The sequence below is a fragment of the Monodelphis domestica genome, chromosome 3, assembly GCF_027887165.1.
Source record: "Monodelphis domestica isolate mMonDom1 chromosome 3, mMonDom1.pri, whole genome shotgun sequence".
NCBI lineage: Eukaryota > Metazoa > Chordata > Mammalia > Didelphimorphia > Didelphidae > Monodelphis > Monodelphis domestica.
Window position 1 is genome coordinate 266,821,208 of NC_077229.1, and position 25,369 is coordinate 266,846,576.

At 36.4% G+C, this 25,369-nt stretch overlaps 1 protein-coding gene and 1 long non-coding RNA gene across 10 annotated transcripts in view; one reads left to right on the top strand and one right to left on the bottom strand.

Annotated features, from left to right (window-relative positions):
- Window positions 1–25,369, top strand: part of DLGAP1 (DLG associated protein 1) — a 1,166,486-nt gene that overhangs the window by 880,819 nt on the left and 260,298 nt on the right. The window lies entirely within an intron of this gene.
- Window positions 1–25,369, bottom strand: part of LOC103092891 (uncharacterized) — a 60,438-nt gene that overhangs the window by 18,715 nt on the left and 16,354 nt on the right. Inside the window, exon 4 of the long non-coding RNA XR_008917188.1 lies at window positions 25,296–25,366. This is a non-coding gene — a long non-coding RNA (uncharacterized LOC103092891). The remainder of the gene's footprint in view (window positions 1–25,295; window positions 25,367–25,369) is intronic.

Below are 25,369 nucleotides of genomic sequence, written 5' to 3' on the forward strand. Positions count from 1 at the left end.
GAGATTGGGACAGGCCTAGAGACAGGAGGTCCTGGGTGCAAATCTTGCCTTAGACACTTCCTAGGTGAGGGACCTTGGACAAACTTAGCCCTCATTGCCTAGCCCTTACCACTCTTCTGCCTTGAACCAATACACAGGATTGATTCTAAGACGGAAGGTAAGGGTTTAAAAATTAAATAAATAACAGAGCTTGATAACTAATTAAATATGGAAAGCAAGGAGTCAAGAATGACACCCAAGTTTCTATCCAAGGCAACTGAATGATGGGTGGAACCTTCCATAATAATAAGGAAGTTGAGGAGAAAGGAGAGTTTAAGAATGATAATGAATTCAATTTTGGATATGTTTTATTTAACATGTCTGAGGGATATTCAGTTCAATATGTCTACTAGGCTTTTGGGAATATGCAACTGGAGGTTGGGAGAGGGCTTAAGACTAGAGAAGTTGACCTAAGAATAATCAGCTTACAGGAGAGCACCCAGCAAAACATATAGAGGAAGAAGAATGAGACCAAATAGAGAAATCTGGGAAATTTGTATGAACTAATGAAGACTGAAGTAAGTAGAATCAGAAGAGCAATTCATATAACATGTAAAGGCAAACAATTTTGAAAGACACAAGATCTTTTACCAATACAATAACCTAATATGATTCTAAAAGACTGTTGATAATCTGTGCTACTCATCTCTTTACAATGAGGTTAATTAGTAGGGCAGCTGGGTGACTTAGTGGATTGAGAGCCAGGCCTAGAGACAGGAGGTCCTAGGTTCAAATCTGGCCTCAGACACTTCCTAGCTTTGTGACTCTGGGCAAGTCACTTAACCCACATTAGCCATTACCACTCTTTTGCTCAGAAGGTAAAGGTTTTAAAAAACAAAGAGGTTAATTAGTTCAAAATGCAAAATGAGACATTATTTTTTAATATGAACAATGTAGGGATTTGTTTTGTTTGTGTATTTATTACTAGGGTACTGTTTATTCTTTCTTTCAAATTAGTAGAGGAATGGAAAAAAAACAACTAAGTGATAGTTAATTGAAAAATAAAATAAAATGAAAAAGGTTAGGGCCCCCAAGATTTCAACCCTAAATAGAGGTTACACATAACTGTCTATCCATTCAGAGCTTTCAGAAACCAGGAAGGTTGTTCTAACTTGGTCCTTATATCCTGGGTAAATAAATGAAACCAGTCATACACAAACAAAACTCAAGCAATTAGTGAAGTGACCTAACCTCTTTAGATCTTGGTATCTTCTTCTGTCAAATCATAAAGTTGTTCTAGATCTGAGTCTACTTATTTTGAAGAGGGCCTGTTCATTTCCTTGATGTAATTTGTACTTAGACCAGTCTGTCATGATAACTAAAGTTGCAAGGTATGAGTAATACAGTATATTTTTCTTTTTTTTCTTTAGAATATTTTCCATGGTTACATGATTCATGATCCCCCCTTTCCTTCCCCTCTCCCAGAGCTGACAAGCAGTTCCACTGGATTCTACATATATCATTGTTCAAAGCCTATTTCCATGTTATTCATATTTGCAGAAGAGTGATCTTTTAACATCAAAACCCTAATCATATCTGTATCAAACCATGTGATTAATCATGTGTTTTTCTTCTGCATTTCAATACAATATATTTTTCAAACCTTTACCTTCCATCTTGGAATCAATAGGCAATAAAGTGGTAAAAGCTAGGCAATGAGGGCTAAGTGACTTGTCCAGGGTCATACATCTAAAAAGTATGTGAGACCAGATTTGAAGCCAGGACCTCCTGTCTCCAGGCCTAGCTCTCCATCCCCTGAACCACTCAGTTGCCCCCAAGTAATACATAGTAAGAATTAAAGGCAGATCTGTAACACAGTCAAATATCCCTCCCTAGGAAACAAGATAGCACCATAAGAAAAGACTGGTATCATTCTTGTTCTGAGCACATGAGGATGTCAACAAAATTTCCAAGGTAGTTTCTGGGGATAAAGATACAGGCCTAAGAGAACACAGCTCTCCAGGGCAGCCAATAGAGAGGTCTAAATCAGTAATTGCTCCATTGCAACTCCCAAGGAGTTTTGCAGCTTTTCAACCTAAATTAGATGAAGCCCCCCTGCTTGGCCAGTCCAGGGGGCTTCTGAATTCTTGCTTAGTGTCTCTTAAGAGGATCTATCAAGCAAATATCAGCATGTTCTCATTATAAAGGGGATCTCATAAGATACTGCCTTCGGGGCTTAAAATCTGGACCCACCACTTCACATTGCTGCTTTCATTCTTAGACAGTTAGACAGAGTATCTCATACCTGAAAACTTTGAGATCATGATCCAAGGAGTTTCAGCAAGGGGCTAACAATAAAGACAATAAGTGTGTTAGCCAATGCTAACAATAAAGTCCAAGGAGAAGAAAGAACACCATTAGAGTTGAAAGGGGCCTCAGAGGTCATCAAGTTAAATCCCTTTATTTTACTAACAAAATCAAGGCCAAGGGAGGTTAAGTTACTTATCTAAGATCACAAGAATAATTAGCATCTGAGGAAAGATTTCATCCCAAGCTTTTTGATTCCAGAGATTTTTTTATTATTTCTTGAAGCCTCCTCCTTTTGATTGTGCCCTCTTTGCTCCCAGAAAATTGTGAAATGGTGGTATTACATCTTTAATAGACTTTGAGATATACTAGATAAGGCTTCAAAATCTACTGGCTGAGGAATCTGGGATTAGTTGATTTCTAATAGCTCTCCTATTTCTAGAATTCTATTATTCTGATTTTCATTCAAACAATCAATGTTAGACCATGAAAATACTTTTTTCCTCTTAAGTATCTTAAGTATGTCCCCTTTTAATCAGGCATGCACTATTAATTTTATAGTATAATAAAAGATATTTCAACTAGCCCAGCTTCAATTATCACAAAATCTGAATTAATGAGGTTTTATACTTTAGAACTCTCATTATTTGAGTGGTCTATTTAGTTTTCAAATAATTTCTCCACAATATTCAGATCATTTTGTGGTATTTAACGAAGGTACATTAACTTTTAGGTACCCAGAATAGTGCTATATATAGTCAGTGCTCAATAAACATTTTGTTAACTCTAATAGTAGAAGGGCAGAATTCAAATCTACTTCTGATACCTGTCATATATATGACTTTATGCAAGTCACTTGACTTCCTTAGGCCTCAGTTTTCTCATCTATAAAGTGAGGAGATTGAATTAGATGTTTTCTGGGGTCTCAGAGATATAAATTTATGACCCTCCACTATCACCCACTGTGGACAGAATATTCTTTAATTCAATTAACATTTATGTGCCTTCTATATTTAAAATGCTATATTGGACTGTGAGGATAAAAGCAAAAAATTTAATGATTCCTACCTTCAAAGAACTTACAATTCTACTGAAAAATAAAGCATATACACACATAAATGACACAAATAAATAAATAAAAAGTTTATTCCACTTAAATAAGACTTAGTTTCCACATCTGGATAATGAGGGAATTAGATAATAAAATCCAAACTTTTTTTTATAAGATGTAACTTTTCAAACTCGAAACAGCAATTCAGACCAGCAACTGTTCCACAGCTTGTAGGTTGCAAGAGTTACCTAAGTCCCTGAAAATTTAAGTGACTTACACAGGTTCACAAAGCTAGTATAGACTTTGAAACCAGTTCTTTCTGTCCTAGAGACCAGTTCTCTGTCTCCTATGCCTCCATCCACATGTTGCCTTTCAAATACAAACTATAGCCTTTAAGTGAGATATACCCATTTGGCGATTAAATATTTAACTTTACAAAAAGTTTCATTTAATATATCCACTTTGGCTTATGAGGCATTTCTTCAAATTGCCAAGGACCAATTTCTATTTCACCTCTTAAGCAACTAAGTCCACAGACTGAGAGCCACCATGTGGTTATCTTTGTAATTGTATGACTGGCTCCTATTGTATTATCTCAGAGAATTACCATGGTTTGCTATAATTTATGCAATAGAAGTGATATTTTCAGGTATTATGCCATTTAAAAAGAAGAAAATGGTAAAGTAACTGATCTCATTCTACAGGATGTGGTATCATTTGCTGTGTGCTCATTTATTTCTTTTTTGTTTTGCTTGGCTTTTTTTCAATGAAGTTCAATTACATAAACATTGAATATGAATTGGTGTCAAATAGATATTGGTTTGTCCCATTGGAATTCTTGGTAATTATATTCTTGACTTAAGAGAATTCACTCTATGAAGTTTCATTCATTCATTCAGGAATGATATTTCTTCATCAGGAGGGTGACTATTCCACGTACTAAATAAATACAAACTAATTTCAAGAGACAGAGAAAGACAGAGACAAAGGCAGGGAGGATGAGAGATAGAAAGACAGCGAGGCAGTGACAGAGACAGAGATAGAATTAACTAGAGGGAAGATTGGAAAATCTATAGAAAATGGCACCTCTGTTGAGCCTTGAAGGAAGCTAAAGGGTCTAGGGAAGTAGGTGGCACTGTGCATAGAGTATTGGACCCAGATCCAGGAAGATTCATCTTTTTTAGTTCAAATCTGGCCTCAGATACTTCCTAACTATGTGACCCTAGGCAAGTCACTTAACCCTGTTTGCCTCAGTTTCCTTACCTATAAAATAATCTAGAGAAGGAAATGACAAACCATTCTAATATACTTGCCAAGAAAACACCAAATAGGGTCACAAAGGATCAGATATGCCTGAAAAACAACTGAACAATAGGGGTTCTAAGAGGTACAACTGAGAGAAAGTCCATTCTAGTTATAGGGGATAACTTAATGAAAGGAACACAGAGTCAAGAAATTAAATATTGTATAAGGAAACAGAAAATAGACCTAAATGGCAGGAATGTTGATTCCATGATGATGAGTAGGGTGAAATGTCTGAAAAGGAAGAAATAACCAAATTGTGAAAGGCTTAAATTATCTAACAGAGAAGCCTGTATTTTATTCCAGAGACAATGGGCATTACAGAAGATTCTTGAACAGAGGGATGGCATTGATACAGCTATGTTTTTAAATTATTTTGATGGCTTGCAAAGGATAGAAGAGAGATGGAAGAGCCTATAAGCAGAAAAACCAATTAGGAGGCTTTTGCAATAATCTAGGCAAAAGGTAATAAGGGCTTAAACCAGGGTAGTAGCCTAATATGTGAAGAAAAAGGGATGAAAACATACTTACTGGGGGAAAGTTCAAAAAATAAGACTTCAGCCTAGTTTATTGCTATATTCAGGTTTATTTTTTGAGGTGAGAAATACAACCTAAATTATGAATATGCCTATTTATTGTACCTGACTTGTTAAGTAATGTAGAATAAGGCCTCCTGAAAGGTTAGTGTGTTTTCATCTCAGTTTTAGCTAATAAATGTCAAATCCTCCATTTCTATTAACAGTGGGATGTCATAAAGCATAAGACACAATCCTACTTAAGCATATTCAAGACAGTTCATTTACCTTTTTTCTATTATTTTTCTAGGCCCCAATTTAAAGCACATTTAATAATGTTCTTGACCTTTAATTGGAAAGCTAGGGTTTGCTAAAGGCCAGAGACACTAAGGTAGAAACTGTGGATTCACATGTGAAGCCCAGTAAGGTTCAGAGGGGCACACCCCCAAGTCTTACATAGTACTACTACAAAGTTGCTTAGGACCTGAATGACTATATGATATGAAATGAAGACCTGTCCATGGTGCTGACATAGGATTGTATTTTCAAAATGCATTCAAGAAAAGAATATGACTGTGACGTTGTTCTTAATAAGAAAAATAAAATGTTGGTGGCCCAACCTCTCTGGCAAGGCCATGATGCAACTTATTAAAATATGTGGTTTGGTGCTTATGTGTGCCAAAATAAATTACTGTGTGATTAGCAAATTATTTTAAAGAAAAAGATGAGTTCAGTTTCTCCACCACCAAGAAGACAAACTCATACAACTCCCTTTCGCAAGTCCACCCTTTTGCTGTCCAAAAGTCTATAGGTTCATAGATCTAGGGCAAAAAGGATCCCCAGAGGCCATCTAGTCCAACCTTCTTATTTTACAGATAAGGAACTGAAGCTGAAGGGAGTTGAATTACTTGCCTAAGGTAATAGTTATTCAAATGGGAACCATCTATGGATTTTTAATTAAACCATTTTAAGGAAGATTGTAATTTGTGCTTATTACTACATTAAGTCAGTGTAAAAAAATTTCACTTGGTGGATGGATTCTGTGTCTTTGAAGTACAGCTTCCTTATTGTTACTTGATTGAGGTCAGGATGTTCATTAAGTTGATTTTGCTTTCATTGATAATTCATTTATAACAGTATTGGCTTATAAAGGAGCATCAAAACAGCCTACATAAATACATATTTCTGTAGCAACTATACATTAGTTTCCTTTTAGCCTTTGAAATTAATTAAATATTGAATCACAGATAAAGAGGCATTGGCTTAAATTTAGCACACTGATAATTATGCACAATTTAAACTGTGTGGGGATTATCTTTTATAATGTCTGAACAATTTCTAGCACAAGCCAGGGGTTAGATTAGTAAGTATAAAATAGTCACAATTATTGAACTTGGACTTGAGTCAGGAGTAGAATTTGGTCCACTGTGTACTTGGCTATTTGTATGAAGGCACTTGGTGAAATGGAACACAGTACCTCATTAGCAAAAAGCTAAAGCATCACCATGATTATTAGAAATAAATCCCAGCAGAAAGGGAATTTTGCAATAATAATAAAAACATGTCCATAATGATCAAGGTCCCACACACTGAAAAGAACAAACAAAAGAGCCAATTCCTGCTGTTAAGTAACTAGAATGCTTAGCTGCCCAAATATTTTATGACACCTTCTAGTCAACCTACTTCCAATGGCCTTAACAAAGTAGGAGAAATTGAGATAATGAGTCTCTGCTTGTGTGATCCTGGGCACTGTTTACATAAGAAGACCTTGGTTCAAATATCAAATCTGTCAACTACATGATGAATATGGGCAAGTCACTTAACCTCTCTGAACCTTACTTAGTACTTTCATCTTTAAAATGGGGATGATGATATACCCACCTCAAAAATAAAGTACCATAAATATAGTATAGTAGTCTCTCGGTAACCGAGGATGACGATTGTCTTTGTGCACTTTCATCTGTGATGTAGATGAGTATGCACAAAAACACTTGTGCGTGAAGGAGATTTAAGTAGAAAAGTTGAAGCACAGAGACAGTCCCACTCTCTCGGCATTGGAAGCCTGGGTCCAGTGGCACGAAAAGTCGTTACACCTGGAGACTTCCTCAGCTGCATTGGGTGACTGTGTTGTCCTTTGTGCTCCAACACGCCCTGAGCACTCCACGGTGCTTTGCTGCATCACCATCTCGGCCATTGAACCTTCTTGTTGGTTTCTTCCGCCTGTTCCGCCAAAGCAGTCTTCACATGCTGGGTGAGCAAAGCCCTGGTTCACCAGGGGTCGACGACCCGATGGCTACCCTCACGAGGTTTAGCTGGCCTGTCGAAGCTGTTGCCTGGGATGTGGCCACTGCCACATGCTAGCAGCTACTGGGAGCCACAAGTGAGAGCTGGGTGTCAGGTGGGGGTCAGAGGCTGGAGAGCTGCCCTAGGAGGGCACGACAAGCCCTCCATACCAGAGATACTACCCCTCCCTGAGCACCCCATACAACCCACCATAAATATAAGTATTATGTAAATGGGAACTTATAAAACTATGCTAGTTAAAGATTATAGAGGAGAATTTATCATAGTCAAACATTTAAACAAGTATCTAATAATGAGTTTTATAATTGAAGTGAAATCATATAATAGATTCATATTCTTCATATTTTGAAAATATATAAAATAAACCCAAGTACAGTAAAAAAAAAACTATAGTAGTTGTTGTTCACATAGGAAACTATTCTCTCTTTAAAATCTGACAACAAGGGTGTTCTGTGATGGATGTCCTATGCTAGTGGTATAGTAGCCTTACGGAGAGATATATCCCATGTGAATATTGAAGAATTTATGTGCTCTGCTATTTGAGTTAATTTTTTTAATTTAAAAATTAATAATTAAATAAATAAAATATGACAACACAATAACATCAAGAACAATTCCTATAAATATGAATTTTTTGTGATGATAGTTTAAACCCATTAAGGTTCTGCCTGGCCCCTAAACTCAGTATTTCTTCTTAAGTAAAACTAAAAATTAATGGAGCTGAACTAAGACATTCTAGTAAACACTTGATATATATATAAACATATATATATGTGATATCAAATTATATGGATCCACAAAATAAAACAAATAACCCATTGATTTTTTGTGTAATCTTTCTCCCAAAAAGATCAGAATTTCTTTTGGGATCCTTAAGAAGAAAACTCTTGACATATGCCAAGGAAGGATAAGGACTGAAGGTTCTGAGGCTTTTGAATCCTAGGATTACACCACATTAATGGATGAAGATGATGGCTAGAGATACCTCAGCATCCTGAAAACAAAAGCTGAATGGTAAAAGACATATAAATCAGTGAATACCTATACATCACAGCCCTAATGAATACACAAGGAATTTTTTAATGGACTGTAACAGATTTGAAAAGCCCTCTAACAAAAACACATACAACATTCACGTAGTGCCCATCACATTATGATAACAGTGGAAAGATGAATGCTTCCAAGCCAAAAGGGAATAAAGCCATTGATATAATCTTTAAAAAAAAGAAGAAAATCAAAAAAACTATAGAAATGCTTTAGAGATAAGCAGATATCACTTCATGAACTACAGTAAAGGCCCATAATCAGCATATGCCTTTGTAAAATAGCTTATTACTAATGGAATCTATGAAACAGCTGGGATTCAAGCGTCAAGGCCAAAGGCTTTCCAGATGCAACATTCACATTAAATCAGCCAACAGTATGTAAGCAAATAAATATGAAACAAGCGGCTGAGTCATGTGGATTTGCCTGTGGAAAAAGAAAAGTTTATAATGACAGTTCAAGACCAGATCATTAGCCATCATTACAGAAGGATTAGGCTTAAAATATAGATCTCAATATATTCTGGACAACTCATCAATAAACCATACTACAACCAGCCTGGCTTCCCTCCCTTTCTTCATGTCACAACCAAATTTCTATGGAAAGGTTTTCCCAAATCCTCCTATTTCTAGTACCTTCCCCTCTCTTAATTATTTCCTTTCTTGTCCTATAGATAGCTTGTTTGTACATATTTGTTTGCTTCCTGTCTTCCCTATTAGATTGTGAGTCGCCCAAGGGCAAGGACAGTATTTATAGCCTGCCTTAATTAGGAATTCAATTCAATTCATTTTAATAAGTACTTGCAATGAACAGAACTGCCATTTGCAGTTTTAGCATTAGTCAGACAGTGAGGTTGGCTTCCAACTAAATACAGTGGTTTTCTTAACAAAGTCCAAGAAAAAGAAACAGGAAGGAAAACTTATGTATAACTGCTTCTCTTTTTTTTAACCCTTACCTTCTGTCTAAGAATTAGTACTAAATATTGGTTCCAAGACAGAAGAGTGGTAAGAGCTGGCCAATTGAGGTTAAGTGACTTGCCCAGGGTCACACTGATAGGCAGTGTTTGAGGTCAGATTTGAACCCAGGTCCTACCTAACACAGACTACCTAGCTGTCCCTTAATAAATGCTTATTGACTAACTGACTCTTATCATAGGTTCACAAACTAGCAACAAGCTTTTGCCCACCATCTTCCAAACATAACATAGACTGATAAAACTTAAGAATAATATTTTAGTAGTATTGCCATCCCCAATCTTTTATTATTTTCAAGCTACATGGAACAGAAAATTTCCCAAGTATCTCTTGCCTGAGGAGATGAAAGTCATGTGAGAACAAGATGTGGTACATATTATTCCTGTAGTCCAGTCTGCTACTGGCATTGTACCAAGAATACTTTCAAAAAGTCTACAGAGAATGAGCTTACATTTGAACACCACCAAAAAGCAAATATTTTGTCCATCTGTGCAAGAGTCTGTAGAATACTGAACATAATGGGATAAACGGCATTTCTATCTTAACCTCATCAAATCACCAAAGTACTCAAGTGTAAGATAATATTGATTTGGATAAATTGTATATATAAAGAGATTAAGATCAGGACAAAATAATATTTAGAAAGTCATTATAAAACTTTGCTCAAATGACTTAAGGTGAAAAGTAAAAATGATTCTGCATAATTGAACTTTCCATGAGAGTTTCATTTCCATCCTTGGGTCAAAAACATTTTTGATGAATTGTACAAAGAATACTTTAAAACAGTCTACAGAGAAAAAGCTTATACTTGACCACCAAAAAGAAGATATTTTGTTCATCTATGCAATAGTCTGTAGAATATAGAACATAATGGAATAAAAAGTAAGAAAGCAATCATTTCTCTTAACACCATCAAAGAGATGAAAAGAATAAAAATAAAACAGCAATAGTTCAAATGTATATGGTACTTAAGGTATAGAAAACCCCTTAAATAATCTGAATGTATCTATGATAGAACCCAGCATCTCCCTGATCTCTCTTCCTTCTTCCTCCCCATCCCCATGCCACAGCCAACATGGGGCAGGCCCAGAGTTGTCACCCTATTAGCTTGCCTTTCTTTGGTTATCTAAGACATGAAAATTGGAGCCCCATGAAATCTGGGTCTCTCGGTTTTAGTGAGTGCCTAAAAACTTGCAAATCACCAAACCTACTGTCCTACTAACCATATATTTTTTCCATATGGAGCCTAGGTGAGACATATCCAGAGAAGATCAGTGTCCCTATATCCCTGCCTTTTTAGAGCAAAATAAATCTTTTGTAGATGTTCAGTGACTAACAAATGCCTCATTTCATTCCAAAAATTGAACTTGAATTAAGAGAATGTTGGCATTAAAGTTGTTCTTCCAACATCATCTTTCAGGGTCTCTGAATAGATAGCCCCAATCTAGCTATCTGAATGCCCTTGAATAAATGAAGGTAACTCTTCTTTTATCACTTACCATTTTTAACATTGTGAAAAAAATTGCATTTGAATTAGGAAAAGATGGAGATCACTCTCAACTGGTTGGTCAGAAGGTATTATAGAGGTAGGACTTGAATCTTTTCTCAAGAGGGTTCTGAATGAGGTCACAGAACCACAGGTTTAGAAAAGAATCTGAACTATTGATATGGATCAGCTGCATACCTAAGAAGATGAAAATCAAGGAGGCAGCTGGGTAGCTCAGTGGATTGAGATCCAGGCCTAGAGATGGGAGGTCCTAGGTTCAAATCTGACCTCAGACACTTCCCAGCTGTGTGACCCTGGGCAAGTCATTTAACCCCCATTACCCAGCCCTTACCACTCTTCTGCCTTAGAACCAATGCACAGTATTGATTCCAAGATGGAAGGTTAGGGTTTAAAAAAAAAGGTGAAAATCAAGATAATGTGACATTAATTAAAAATCATCATAAAACTATGCTTGAATGGCTTAAAGTGAAAGGTAATATTGATTCTGTTCAATTGCACTTACTCATGAGAATTTAATTTCCAGCATTGGGCCAAAACTATCTAAAACACATCAGTATATTTTACTGACAGAATTGTTATTGTTGTTCAGTGATGTTCAACATTTGAGGTTTTCTTAGAAGAAGATAACTGGAGTGGTTTGACATTTTCTTCTCCAATTCATATTATAGATTACTGAGGCAAACAGGGTTAAGTGACTTATCCAGAGTCTCATAGCTGGTAAGTGTCTGAGGCCATATTTGAACTCAGGATGATGAGTCTTCCTGACTCTAGGCCCAGCATTCCATCCACTGTGCCACCTAGCTGTCCCAGGTGGCTGACTCAGAAAAGAGAGTCAATTGAGTAAGATTTAATCTTTGTTTAATAATTTAAGATATTGTAGGGTCCCAAAGTCATAATTCTGAAAGAAAGAAAAAGAAGGAAGAAAGGAAGAGAGGAAAGGAGGAGGGAGGAAAAAAAGGTGTAGGAGATTGCAGTGCATATGCAGTGATTTCCCTTTTTGTCATGGGTTTTGTTTTAGTTTTTTTAGTTTTAGTAAATTCCTTTTATTGGTTTTTTCTTTTACCTCAAAAATTCCAGTCAATGAAAGATTTTAGTTTATAAAATTCTGATTAATTAAGGTTTTGACATGCCATTTTTTATATGCTTAGCTACCTGAATATTTTAATGACACCTTTCAGTCAAACTACTATTCCACTGGAATTAATAGACAGAGGAATTTGGATAATGGTTCTGTGATTGTGTGATCCTAGACAGTGTTTATGTAAAGAGACCTTGGCTCATGAGCCTAAGCAAATTACTTAATCTCCCTAAATATCAGTTTATAATTTTCAAAGTGTTTTCATCATACTGTCTTAATTAACTTCCTAACAACCCTCTTATAGGCACAGATGGGACAAATTTTATTATCCTCATTTTAAGGATGAAAAAACAGTCACAGAAGTGACCGGTCAAAGTACACACAGCCAGTAAGAGTTCATTCTGCTAAATCATACTGTCCCAACTTTTGTATCTAGAAGGTTAGGGTTTTTTTTTCTTTTTAGATATCCATATATAAAGGCTTTCAAGTTTTGCAGGGGCAACCAGTTAGATCTGTGAGATGGTTGGTAACCTGGGCTGCCTGTCTGACTGAATATCTCTGCAGATTAATTTACCTAATAAGGGCAGCCAGGTGGTATGAAGCATGAGTGCCAGACCTAGAGTCAGGAAAACCTGAATTTCCATCTAGCTTCAGACACTTAAAAGCTGTGTGACCCTGGGCAAGTTACCTAATCTTGTTTGCCTCTGTTTTCTCACATGTAAAATGAACTAAAATAGGAAATGGCAAACCACTTCAGTATCTTTACCAAGAAAACTCCAAATGAAGTCACAAAGAGTTAAACATAACCTGTCCAATAATATATTTATTTCTTAGTTCCAATCACTTTGTGGCTCCCTATTACACTTCTAGGCAGTCCTCTACAACATGACACCTTTGATTTCTCACAACTTCCCTTCATGCATCCTGTGTTTTAGACAAGACTCCGCATTCCTCAAGAACCTCCAGATTTTGCTTATGGTAACCCCTACAATTAGAATGCCCTCTCCTTTATCTCTTTTTGTTGACATCCTTCCTAATCAGCAGGAATAGCCTCTTTCCATTGCACAGCCTTCCCTGAGCCCCCTCACCCAGAAGTTGCCTCTTCCTCAGATTTCTCATAGTACATTGTTTTTATCTCCTTATATGCACCAATTTCCACATAATTCATATTCCAAGTATTTGTATCCCTATCTGGTCTCCCAATGAAGCTGTAAACTCCTTGAGGGCAGATGGTGCTGCATTCATCTTCTTCTTGCCAAATCCCAGAACAATATTTTTCATGTAATAGCAGAGAAAAATATTGGCTGGATTCAATTTTAATTACAAGCTAGTTATTGAATAAGTGAATTCATAATAAAGTACTCTTGGCTCAAAGGAAAATTGATCCAAGAATTTATAGCTGAAAGAGATTTTAGAGACCATCTAATTGTAACCCTTTTTGTTTTACAAGTATAACTAATTGAGACCCCAAGAAAAGTGACAGAGAGCTAGAAAGTGGTAAAACTAGAATTTGAACCCATATCCTCTGATTATAAATCCAATGTTAGTTCTATTAACTGTTTTGCTCATGTGTTAATGCCTACCAGGAATATGTGTATTTTGACATGGCAACCCTAAAGAGCAAGAGGAATGAATTTCTCCCATTAAAATGTGAGCCATCATATCATACTGATCATCCATATGGTTTGTGAGAAAGAAAGCCTTTCATGTTCCTTCTGATGCTCTGCCTTTATTGGTGTTCAGTCATGTCTAACTCCTCCTGACCCCATTTGGGGTTTTCTTTTTTTTTAATAGTTTGTATAGTATTGGGATTAGTTGTTCTTTAGATGTTTGATAGAATTCACCTGTGAATCTATCTGGCCCCAGATTTTTTTTCCTGGGGAGTTCATTGATGTCTTGTTCAATTTCTTTTTCTGAGATGGGATTATTTAAGTATTCTATTTCTCCTTTTGTTAATCTAGGCAATTTATATATTTTTTACAAATATTGATCCATTTCCCTTAGATTGTCATATTTATTGTCACGTAATTAGGTAATATAGCTCCTAATGATGCCTTAATTTCTTCTTCATTAGAGGTGAAATCCCCCTTTTCATTTCTGATACTAGTAATTTGATTCTCTTTCTTTTTTTAATCAAGTTAACCAATACTTTATCTATTTTGTTTGTTTTTTTATAGAACCAACTTGTAGTCTTATTTATTAGTTCAATAGTTCTTTTACTTTCAATTTTATTAATTTCTCCCTTGATTTTTAGGATTTCAAATTTAGTCTTTATCTGGGGATTTTAAATTTGTTCTTTTTCTAGTTTTTTTTAGTTGCATACCCAATTCATTGATTTCCCTTTTCTCTATTTTTGTTGCTATAAGCACTCAGGGACATAAATTTTCCATTTGGGGTTTTCTTGGCAAAGACGTTGGAGTAGTTTGCTATTTTCTTCTCCAGCTCATTTTACAGAAGAAACTGAGGCAAACAGGATTAAGTGACTTGCTCTTGGTCACATGACCAGTAAATATCTGAGGTCAGATTTGAACTCAAGCCAAGATAAGTCTTCTTGGCTCCAAGCCTGGCACTTTATCCATTGTACCACCTATCTACCCCTATGTGCTGCCTGCATAAAACCAGTTCTATTATTGTAATAGTATGTAAAATTTGTTGCAAAGTAACTACCTGGAGGTGTGCAGGTCAGTGAAGAGGGGGTAATTGTCATCAATTCTCAAAATGCCAGAAACCCAGCATGAAAATCCACCCCATATATGTGCCCCCCAAAGTAGGGATAATATACTGTGCCAATGCAAGTTAGGCAGGAGTCTAGCTAACTGATATTCTCCCGCTAAGACTTTGTGACTGCCATGAGCAAGTCAAACATTACAATGATCCTGTCTTTTCATGACTCAACTTGGCTTTTTTCTCCTGTTACTGGGCTTGATCACATTAATAGTCATTTACATGAAAGCAACTAGCTTTCAGAGAAACTGTGGCTTTCAACATCAAATGTTCACCCTATCAATCAATAAAGGAGCACTCATTAAGTGCCTGCTATCCGCCAGGTACTGTGTTGGATGCTGAGAATACAGAGGCAAATGTATTTGCATTCAATTTTTATATAAAAACAGGCAGAAGTCCTTATCTATAGGCTAGCTACTCTCAGCAGGCCAGGTTGCAAAAGGGCAGACCAGATTGAGTTTAGACAGAGATTCCTATCGAGCTATGACACATAATTAAGATTCCTTTGTATTCAGTATAATCCTGGGGAATGAATTTGTCTAAATACAATTAGCATTGGCCAGGGAAATGGGAAACTTGGATTCTGACCTTGGCTTTGCAGCTTCTTAGCAATATGACATTGAGCATTCCACTTTAAGTTCTATAGACCTCAGTTTCTTCCTCTAAAATATCAGAGATGGGGCAGCCTGGTGGCACAATAGATAGAGCACCAAACCTGGAGTTGGGGAGACCTGAGTTCAAATCAGGCCTCAGATACTTCCTGGGTGACCCTCAGGAAATCACAATCCCATTTGCCTAACCCTTGCCCTTCTGTCTTAGAGTTGTTACTAAGACAGAAATTAAGGTTTCTTTCATTTTTTATTTATATATATTACATGTCAATATAATTAAATTACATATATGTAAACATATATATATATCAAAGATCCCTTCAAGCTCTAAAATTCTATTTTCTTAGTAAATAGATAAAATATCTTAATCAAATACAGGTCATTCTCCATATTAAATGTACCAACTTTGAACAGATCATCCTAGATTCATGAAGACCTATATACCTGGAGAGCTGCTTGACTTACCATCAAAAATACCAGCTACTCTTGGTGAGGAAATAACTGAGCTGAGTTTTGAGGCCAGTGGCCATTCTCAATATGGCTAGCATCCTTTACTTTATGATTTACAAATCTCATGTGTTTTCCTCTTCTCATTTAACTTTCCCGTAGGAGGTAAACACAGTAGATGAATTTGGAATCAGATGACTTTACGTGAAAAGAAGGAAAGAAACAAGTTTTTATTGTATTCACTATGTGCTAGGACTCTGCTAAGCATTTTACAAACATTATTTTATTTTGATTCTCAGAATAATCCTAGGAGGTGGGTGCTATCAAATTCTTTCTTCATCATTCTCTACACATGAGACCTTGGGCAAAATCATTCCTCTCTGGGTCTCAGTTTCCTCAACTGTAAAAAGAGTGCATTAGATTCATTATCTTTCATCTGACTTCTCTAAATCCATGGCACATTTTAAATTTATTTCATATTTTTAAAGACATGTGACATATACAGAATAGACTCCCAATTTCATATTCAATCTTCCTCTTTTTTTTTGTCCTCCTGTGTATATAGAAATGGTCATATTTGCTAAGTTCAGAATTTTTTGAAAGAACAAAAAGAAAAACCCATGAGCCTAAATAAACATTATCACTATTTTAAGGAAGATGGCTCATAGCATGGCAAAGAAAGGTAGAGTGGAATCAGTCACCTGGGATTCTTCATGGTCTGGTTATACTATCAGGCCATATATATGACTTGGAGAGTAAATATCAGAGCTGGAAAGAGCCTGAGAGATCATCTTTCATTTTACAGATGTGAAAACTGAGGCTCAGATAAATCTATATGTATATTGTGTGGATATATATGGACATACATATATAATAACAGTATATAATAATAACAATAGTATAATAATTTCTAAAATATATAATGTATTTTTATTATATATAATATTTATATATGTGTGTGATATAGTAAATAAATTACTGGATATAGAATCAGGAAGACTTGAATTCAATTCCCACTTCTGATATTAGATGGGTGATCATCAACAATTTACTTAACTGGTTATTAGCCTCAGTTTCCATATCTGTAAAATGGGAAGAATATTGCTTATAGGACTGTGCATATATCTCAAACGATTATCACAAAATGTAACTGAGATAGTATGTGTAAAAGTATTTTGAAAATTTTCTAATAATAATATTTTTGTTAACATTTACATTACACCTATTCTGTGCCATGAACTGTACTAAATACTTAACAATTATCTCACTTTATGTTAATGAAAACATAGGAGGTAGGTGCTATTATCATCCCCATTTTACAGATGAGGAAACTGAGGCAGGCAAAGATTAAGTGGCTCGCCCAGTGTCACAGAGTTGGTTAATATCTGGGGCCAGATTTGAACTCATCTTCCTGACTCCGGGCCAACACGCTACCCAGTGCACCACCTCGCTACCTCTAGAAACTTCCTCACTTGGAGCCATCTTCACTGTTCAAATCAGAGTCCCAGTGATTTCAAGATACATGCCTAAATACATACAATGCATATACTAATTTGAATTGGTATGTCCAAAGTGAAATGGCTTGTGGAGGCAGAGCTGAAACTAAACCAGATGAGGGGATTGCTTTTGTATGGTTGATGATAATGAAAAAGATCAAACATCCCTTTTCCAAGGAGCTCGCATTCTAATAGGGAAAGACAACACATTACTAGGTTTCAGGTTATATGGAAAAATCAGACCCCAATCATCATTAGGGTGTAATAGCAAAGCAGATACTAATGTATTTTTAACACCATTTCTCTTTCTAAAACTCTATCTAGCCCTGATTTTGAACCATTTGCCGAGGACTTTAGCAGCAAGAATTTTCTTTTCTGGTCTTATGTAGCTGTAGGTGCTGACATGATTAGGAGGCCTTTTCCCACTCTGTTTACTCTCCTCTATTTGTAACCTAGCTTATCAATATCTTTCCTAAAATATGGCATCCAAAACTGAACATGGTACTCCAGGTGTGATCTGACAAGGGCATATAATGCCTAGGTATTTGGACAAGGGAAATCTTCCATGTTTAAAAGAAATATTCTTAACCACAAAGCAAGCAACAAGCATTTATGAGGCACTTACTTATATAAGCCAGGCATTGTGCTAAGTTCTAAGGATACAGATTCTAGCAAAAAGAAATAGTCCTTGCTTTCAAGGAGCTTATATTTCTGTAGGGGAAGATAGCAAATGAAATAAAGCTAAAAAAGAGTGGGATGGATAAGGTAATAAAGTCTGAAAAGACAGAATCAGATCCAGGAGGAGAGTGAAGGATGGGCAACCTATACCCCTCCCAAAAATAGAAAACTAAGGAGGAATTCATCAATAGGAGACCATGTCTAGAAGAATAGAGGATTATTCAGCATGAGAAGACTGTAGGAACTGAGGGAAGTTCCATGGTATGAAGGCAACTGAGGCTTGGTATCCAACTCCAAAGAGTCAGAAGTAGAGCCAGAAAATTAGTGATTCCCATCCTGGAACTTCCCCAAAATGGAGATCCCAGAAAGAACTCAGCAATAAGGGAAGGGAGAGACAGGAAATCATTTTTTCTTTTCATTTGTTGTTACGATCATTGTTCAGTGCTTATCTTTTGAAAAGTTAAACTAACTGTGAGAAAATAAATCATATTTTCTTCAATTATTTGTCATTTGTGACATAAGAAAATACTGTAACTTAGCATAGCTGGAAAGCATCAAATATAGTAGAATTGGCCTTTTTCATGAGAACTCACCTAAGCATATTTCTAAATAGGCTGTTGGCTGCCAACTATGATTTGTTAATTGATAATCCTTGTAGCTAATTGATTTAGCTAGAAAACACATGGTTGTTTAAATACTGTCTGACTATGATGATAATGGATTGGTGGTCTTATTTCCATTTTGATGACAAGTATTTAAAAACCCATTTCTGCCTCATATGGGGGGGGAGGGGGTTGACTTCATTCCAGATCTTTGAAGTTAATGGTTCTTACATCTTTCTTTTTTTTCAGATGAATGAGTAATCATTTTCTCTAAATGTAAGTTTTAGGAGTATTACATTTCTATAGCTAAAACTGATACAAAATCCAGCAAATTGTTATATACTTATGTGTATGTATGTTATATGGCAGGTAGATGTTATGTTTTCAAACATTCAGGCATTATCTCTAGCAACTCAACAGAGCCCACTATATATATGATTAGGAGATATAGAGATTGGGAGATATTCATAGGTTCATAAGCAAGTCAAAGACCAAAAAGAATAAAGAAATATATGCTACTTTTTACCTAGTGTCTAATTATCCTAATGCAATGAAGATGTCCAACCATTTTGCCTGCATTGCCATAGCTGAAGGTATTAATATTTTATGTATATAAAGGAGGACACTAATCTCTTGTTCCTTGTCCATGGGGCGGGGGGGATGAGAAAAGATTACAAGGGTTTTCAATTATAGGAAGAACTCAGACACACATACAAAACTATAGCTAGACACAAAGCTCTTCTTGCCTATCAGGCTTATGAAATGCTAAATTAGACTGCAAAGGAGTTTCTATTTTAAAAGAATCTTGAAAAGGGTTGGAGCCAAGATGGTGGCTTAGTAGCAGCAAAAACTGAAGCCACTCTGACAATCCTTCCAAACCAATCTTTGTAAAGCACCTCAAAATGACAGGAGTCAAAAGCCAATAGCAAAATGGAGAGATGGGGCTCTCCTATGGAAAACAACTTAAAAGATGGGCAGAAAAGGTTGATTTTCATAGGATAAGGGGTAACAGGAAGTAAAACTACACACAGAGTGCTGGTCGACCCCACACACACACACACACACACATATACACTTAATGTGCCAGGTTCTGAGCCTGGGCATTGACCAACTTTAAAATCCTGGGACCCTGCCTATACCAACAACTGAGCACACCACACCCACTCCTTGAAGTTCTAAGCCCTGCACCAACCCAGAGTAAGGCCCAAAAATGATAGCACTTGGCCTTTTCAAGCCTGTGCTGTGGGGAAGACCTCACACTGGGGCAAAGTAGCTCACAGTGCTGAGTCCTGCAAGCCATCAGCAAAAGAGACAGAATCATCAACTTTCAGAACTCCCCGTCCACAGGCAAAAAAAAAAGGGAAAATGAGCAAAAAACAAAAGAAACACCTAACCTAGAAAATTTCTATGATGACAAAGAACAAGGCACAGAGTCGATGGGGACAGTGAGCTCCAAGCAACCACATACAAATCATCAAAGAAAAATTATCTCAGGTGCTGGAAGAATTCAAAAAGGAATTAAAAAATCAAATAAGAGAGGTGAAAGAAAAATGGGGGGGGGGGGAATAAAAATAATGCAAAAAGAAAATAATAGCCTGAAAAGCAAAATTGGTCAACTAGAAAAAGAGGCACAAAAATCCAATGAGAAAAGAGTTTTTAAAAATTTACCTAATGGAAAAAAAGGCAAAAAAATCCAATGAGGACAAGATTTCCATGAAAAGTAGGATGGACCAAATGGAAAAGGAGAATCAAAAGGACATAGAAAAAAATTCATTCTTTAAAAATTAGAATTGGACAAATAGAAGCTAATGACTTCATGAGACATTAAGAAACAATAAAGCAAAACCAAAAGAATGAAACAATAGAAGAAAATATGAAATAGCTCATTGATAAAACAATTGACCTGGAAAATAGATCCAGGAGAGACAATTTAAGAATTATTGGACTACCTGAAAGTCACAGTTTAAAAGACCATACATATCATATTATAAGAAACTATCAAAGAAAACTACCCTAATATTCTTGAAGAAGATGCTAAAATAGAAATTGAAAGAATCCACAGATCATCTCTTGCAATAAATTCTCAGATAACAACTCCCATAAATGTTATAGCCATGTTTAAGAGCTCCCAGTTCAAGGAGAAAATACTGCAAATAGCCAGAAAGAAACAATTCAAATATCATGGTGCCCTGGTCAGTATTACATAGGATCTGGTAGCTTCTATATTCTAAGATAATATCAAGAAGAGGAAAAAAAAGCAATCATATGTTCTTAAATATTTAATATCTAGCTGCCCAAATAGAGAAATCAGATGATCTTCTTAAGCCCCTTACAACTTTATAATTCCATGAGTCTGCAAATCTTCAGTGCATGTACTAAGCATAAGGTGATAAATATGGTTGCCAAGATTAGTAATATCACATCACCACCCCTGGCTTTTGCTATTTGCAAATTCAGTCTTTGCTTTTATGTCCTTGAGTCATAGGAAGGAAGGAAGGAAGGACAGTTGGAGGAGTGAGGAAGAAAAAAAGAAACAAGTTTTTCTTAAACTCTTATTCTATGCTAGGTACTATGCTAAGCACTTTATAATTATTATCTCATTTAATCCTCACAACAACCCTGGAAGGGAGGTGCTATTATTTTCTTCATACTACAGTTAAATAAATTGAAGAAGCTAGATATTAAATTACTTGCCCAAGATCATACAGCTAATTATTAGAGTCTAAAAGCACATTTGAATTGAGGTCTTCCTGATTCCAGGTCTAGCACTCTACCCATTGTGCCACATAACTTGCCTGAGAAATGCAGTAGTTCATCTGAATCCCAAGAATACACATCCACACTTGATTCATTTCAACAACAATTAAATGCCTACTACATGCTATATCCTGGGGGTGTAATGATAAATATAACATAGACCTGTTCTCAAGGATCTTTCAAACTTTTTGTGGGGAGAGGGCAAATCTATTCTCAGAAGTGCCACTCACAAATTTTCCTTGTTTCCAGCCTGGATTTAAATTAATTATGGGTTAGTCTTTTTTTTAGCAGTTAATTCAATTAAAGATTCACTTCTTCCTGCCTGTTTTCAACCACAAAATCCAGAAATAAATCAAGTAATACACCAAGAGGACCAAATTTTTCAGAAGTTCCTTCTTATATTTCTAACCTGTTCTTTGTCCTATAATTAAATGTTTTTTGTCTAAAAGTGTATTTTCCCCTTGGGGAAAAAAATCAATATTACAGGCACCTACAAATTGGAAATGTTATAAAAACTAAAACTAGACCCTAATTGAAAAGAATACAACAAAACATGAAGTTTATTAGCCTCTCGTTTGTGGTATAGAGCCATGGGCATAGAGACAGTGCATTGCCCAGCTGAGTACCCTAATTATTGCAGTAAAAACTTAATGTGGGTTTAAAAAATTATTTAAAGCCATAAAATCTAAATAGCATCTTTCCTACTTCACGTATGTTACCAAACTTCATGTATCTAGCCTTCATATTCCTGTTTTTCCACACTTTAATTTTCTAGACATTTAGCTAATTACAAAATAAACAATTGCATTCAACAAATATTAATTAAGTACCCTCAAATGTACAATTGTGCATTCCTTTGGGAAAGGAGATGGCACCTCTTACACAAGGATGTTAATGCTCATCAGGGTTCCAACTGGAATAACTAATACAAATAATTATAAAGCATATTTCCTAGAAATAATGCAAATTGTCAGTACCATAGGCAGTGACATTAGATTCCATATCAAGGGAGCTTGAGACAGGAAATTAAAGGCCTTGCCCAAGAGCAAGAAAATTCAATGAATTCACAAGGTTGTGATAGGAAACCCAGTAGTATCTATTTCTGACAAAGGTATTAATTAGGTAGATAGTCAAATGGGGAGTGTTTTGGTCATAGGCACCAACTAAAGGTCTAAGCAGGACAGTAGTTATCAGGGAGATCCACTGGTAGATAATCCGTGGTTAGCATTTAAAAGCATAGTCCAATTCCCTCATCACACAAATGAAGAAATTGAAGTCTTAAGGATGTCACACATCTTTATACAAGGTCACACAGGAGTGAGAACTAGCAACATTGCCTCAACTATCCCCTAAATTCTTCCACAATGACCTAAAAATATGTCAAACCCAATTCAACAAAAAAAGAAAAAAAGAGTGGGGAAGATAAAGAGGAGAGAATTTGAAAGTCAATTTTTTTTTATAAAACAACCACTAAGAATTGTTTTTACATGTAGTTGGGAGTGGGGAATAAAATATAAAGGGGGCATAAAGGTGGCTCAGTCAGGCTTAGAGACAGGAGGTCTTGGGTTCAAATATGGCCTCAGATACTTCCTAACTGTATATCCCTGGGCAAGTCAATTGACCCCCATTGCCTAGCCCTTACCACTCTTCTAGCTCAGAGCCAATACACAGTATTCATTCTAAGATGGAAGGCAAGGGTCTAAATAAATTGATTAATTATGTATAAAATGTTCAAAAAGGAAAGAAAAAAATCACATCATTTTTCCTGGCCAAGACAGCTTGAGGACATACAAAGATATCCAGACATTAGGTTGGGAGCTATCCAAGAACATACAACACAGTAGCAAAAACAGCTGTGGTCAGGAGCAGGTCTGTCCAAGAACATAAGGATTCTTAACCCCTTGATGAAACAAGATTTCCAGGCCACCCTGCACTGGGAGCAGGAATGGGTGCCACCTGACAGCTCTGTTGCCCTTTATCCAGTTCCAGGTAATAGTTCCAGTGCAGAGAGAAATGGCCAGGGTCCCAAGGGAGTAGGGGACCTGAGCTGTGTAAAGAAGGGCTTTAAGAGAAAGATGATAAAGTAGGTTTTGGATGTGTTGAGTTTAATAGTGGATATCCAGTTTGAGATGTCTGAAAGGCAGCTGGAGCTGGGAGATTAGGAGTCAGAAGAGAAGTTGGAGCAGGATAAGAAGATTTTGGAATCATTAACATAGAAATGGTATTTAAGTCCATGGGAGCTGATGATACCATCAAGGAAAATAGTCAAGAAGGAAAAGATCAGAACCCCCCAAAGGACACCTAAATTAGAGGGTGTGATCTGGAGGAGGACACAACAAAAGAGAGAGAGAATGAGCAGTCACATAGGTAGGAGGAAAACCAGGAGACACTCTAGGTCCTGAAAACCTAGAGTTAAGAGAGTAGCGAGAAGGAAAGAGCAATCAACAATGTCACAAGGCTGCAGAGAAGTCAAAAAAATGAGAGTTTTAAAAAGTCTTTAGAAAGTAATGAATGCTGGAGGGCATGTGGCAAAGTTGGGACATTAATGCTTTGCTGGTGGAGTTGTGAATTTATCCAAACATTCTGGAGGGTAATTTGGAACTATGCCCAAAGGGCGATAAAAGACTGTCTGCCCTTTGATCCAGCCATAGCACTGCTGGGTTTGTACCCCAAAGAGATAATAAGGAAAAATACATGTAAAATAATATTCATAGCTACGCTCTTTGTGGTGGCAAAAAACTGGAAAATGAGGGGATGCCCTTCAATTTGGGAATGGCTGAGCAAATTGTGGTATATGATGGTGATGGAATACTATTGCGCTCAAAGGAATAATAAAGTGGAGGAATTCCATAGGAACTGGAACAACCTCCAGGAATTGATGCAGAGTGAGAGGAGCAGAACCAGGAGAACAATGTACACAGAGACTGATACACTGTGGTACAATAGAATGTAATGGACTTTTCCATTAGTGGCAATGCAGTGACCCTGAACAACTTGAGGAATCTATGAGAAAGAACACTATCCACATTCAGAGGAAACACTGTGGGAGTAGAAACACAGAAGAAAAACAACTGCTTGATCACATGGGTTGATGGGAATGTGTTTGGGGATGTAGACTCTAATCACCCTAGTGCAATTATTATCAATAATATGGAAATGGGTCTTATTCAATGACACATATAAAATCCAGTGGAATTGTGTGTCAGCTATGGGAGGGGTTTGGGGGAGGAGAGGGAAAGAACATGAATCTTGAAACCATAGAAAAATATTCTAAATTAATTAAATAAAATTAGATTTTTTAATGTTTTTTAAAGACAGAGGGGAAGGCCTTTAGATTTGGCCATTAAGAGACGTTTGGCAACTCTGGAGAAAGCAGTTTGGTGGAATGATAAGGTCAGAAGTCAGATCATAAGGAATATACTCATTGTACTCATCAAAACATTTTTTAGTTCTCATTATCATAACAAGAAACTTTAGTAAATTGTAGCATATCCAAAAGAAGGCAAATAGGATATCAATGAATTTAGAAATCTTGTCATATAAGGAAGGACTGGCAAAATCAAGGGTACTGACCTTAGAAAAGAGAAGTGGTTTGGACATATCTGGCTTCCAGTATTTGAAAGGATGGAAAATATAGACAGCATACTTAAAAGAGACAGACAGACAGAGACAGAGACAGACAGACAGAGGGGGGGGGGGGAGAGAGAGAGAGAGAGGCATCACCTTGCTGTCAAATGTCTATAAAAGTCAGAGCTATGGCTGAACAACAACAGGTAAAGAGGAGATTTAACTTTTGTTTAGCTCTAGAATTAGGATCAATGGGTGTAAATTAAGGGGAACATTATTTTAACCAATATAAGGAAGAATTTCTTATATATTATATTAATGCTTAGAGCTGTTCAAAAGCAAAATGGATTACCATGTTAAGTAGCGAGCCTCTTGTCACTGGCACTGTGATAGCAGAGTCTAGTTGACCATCTGTAAATGATACTG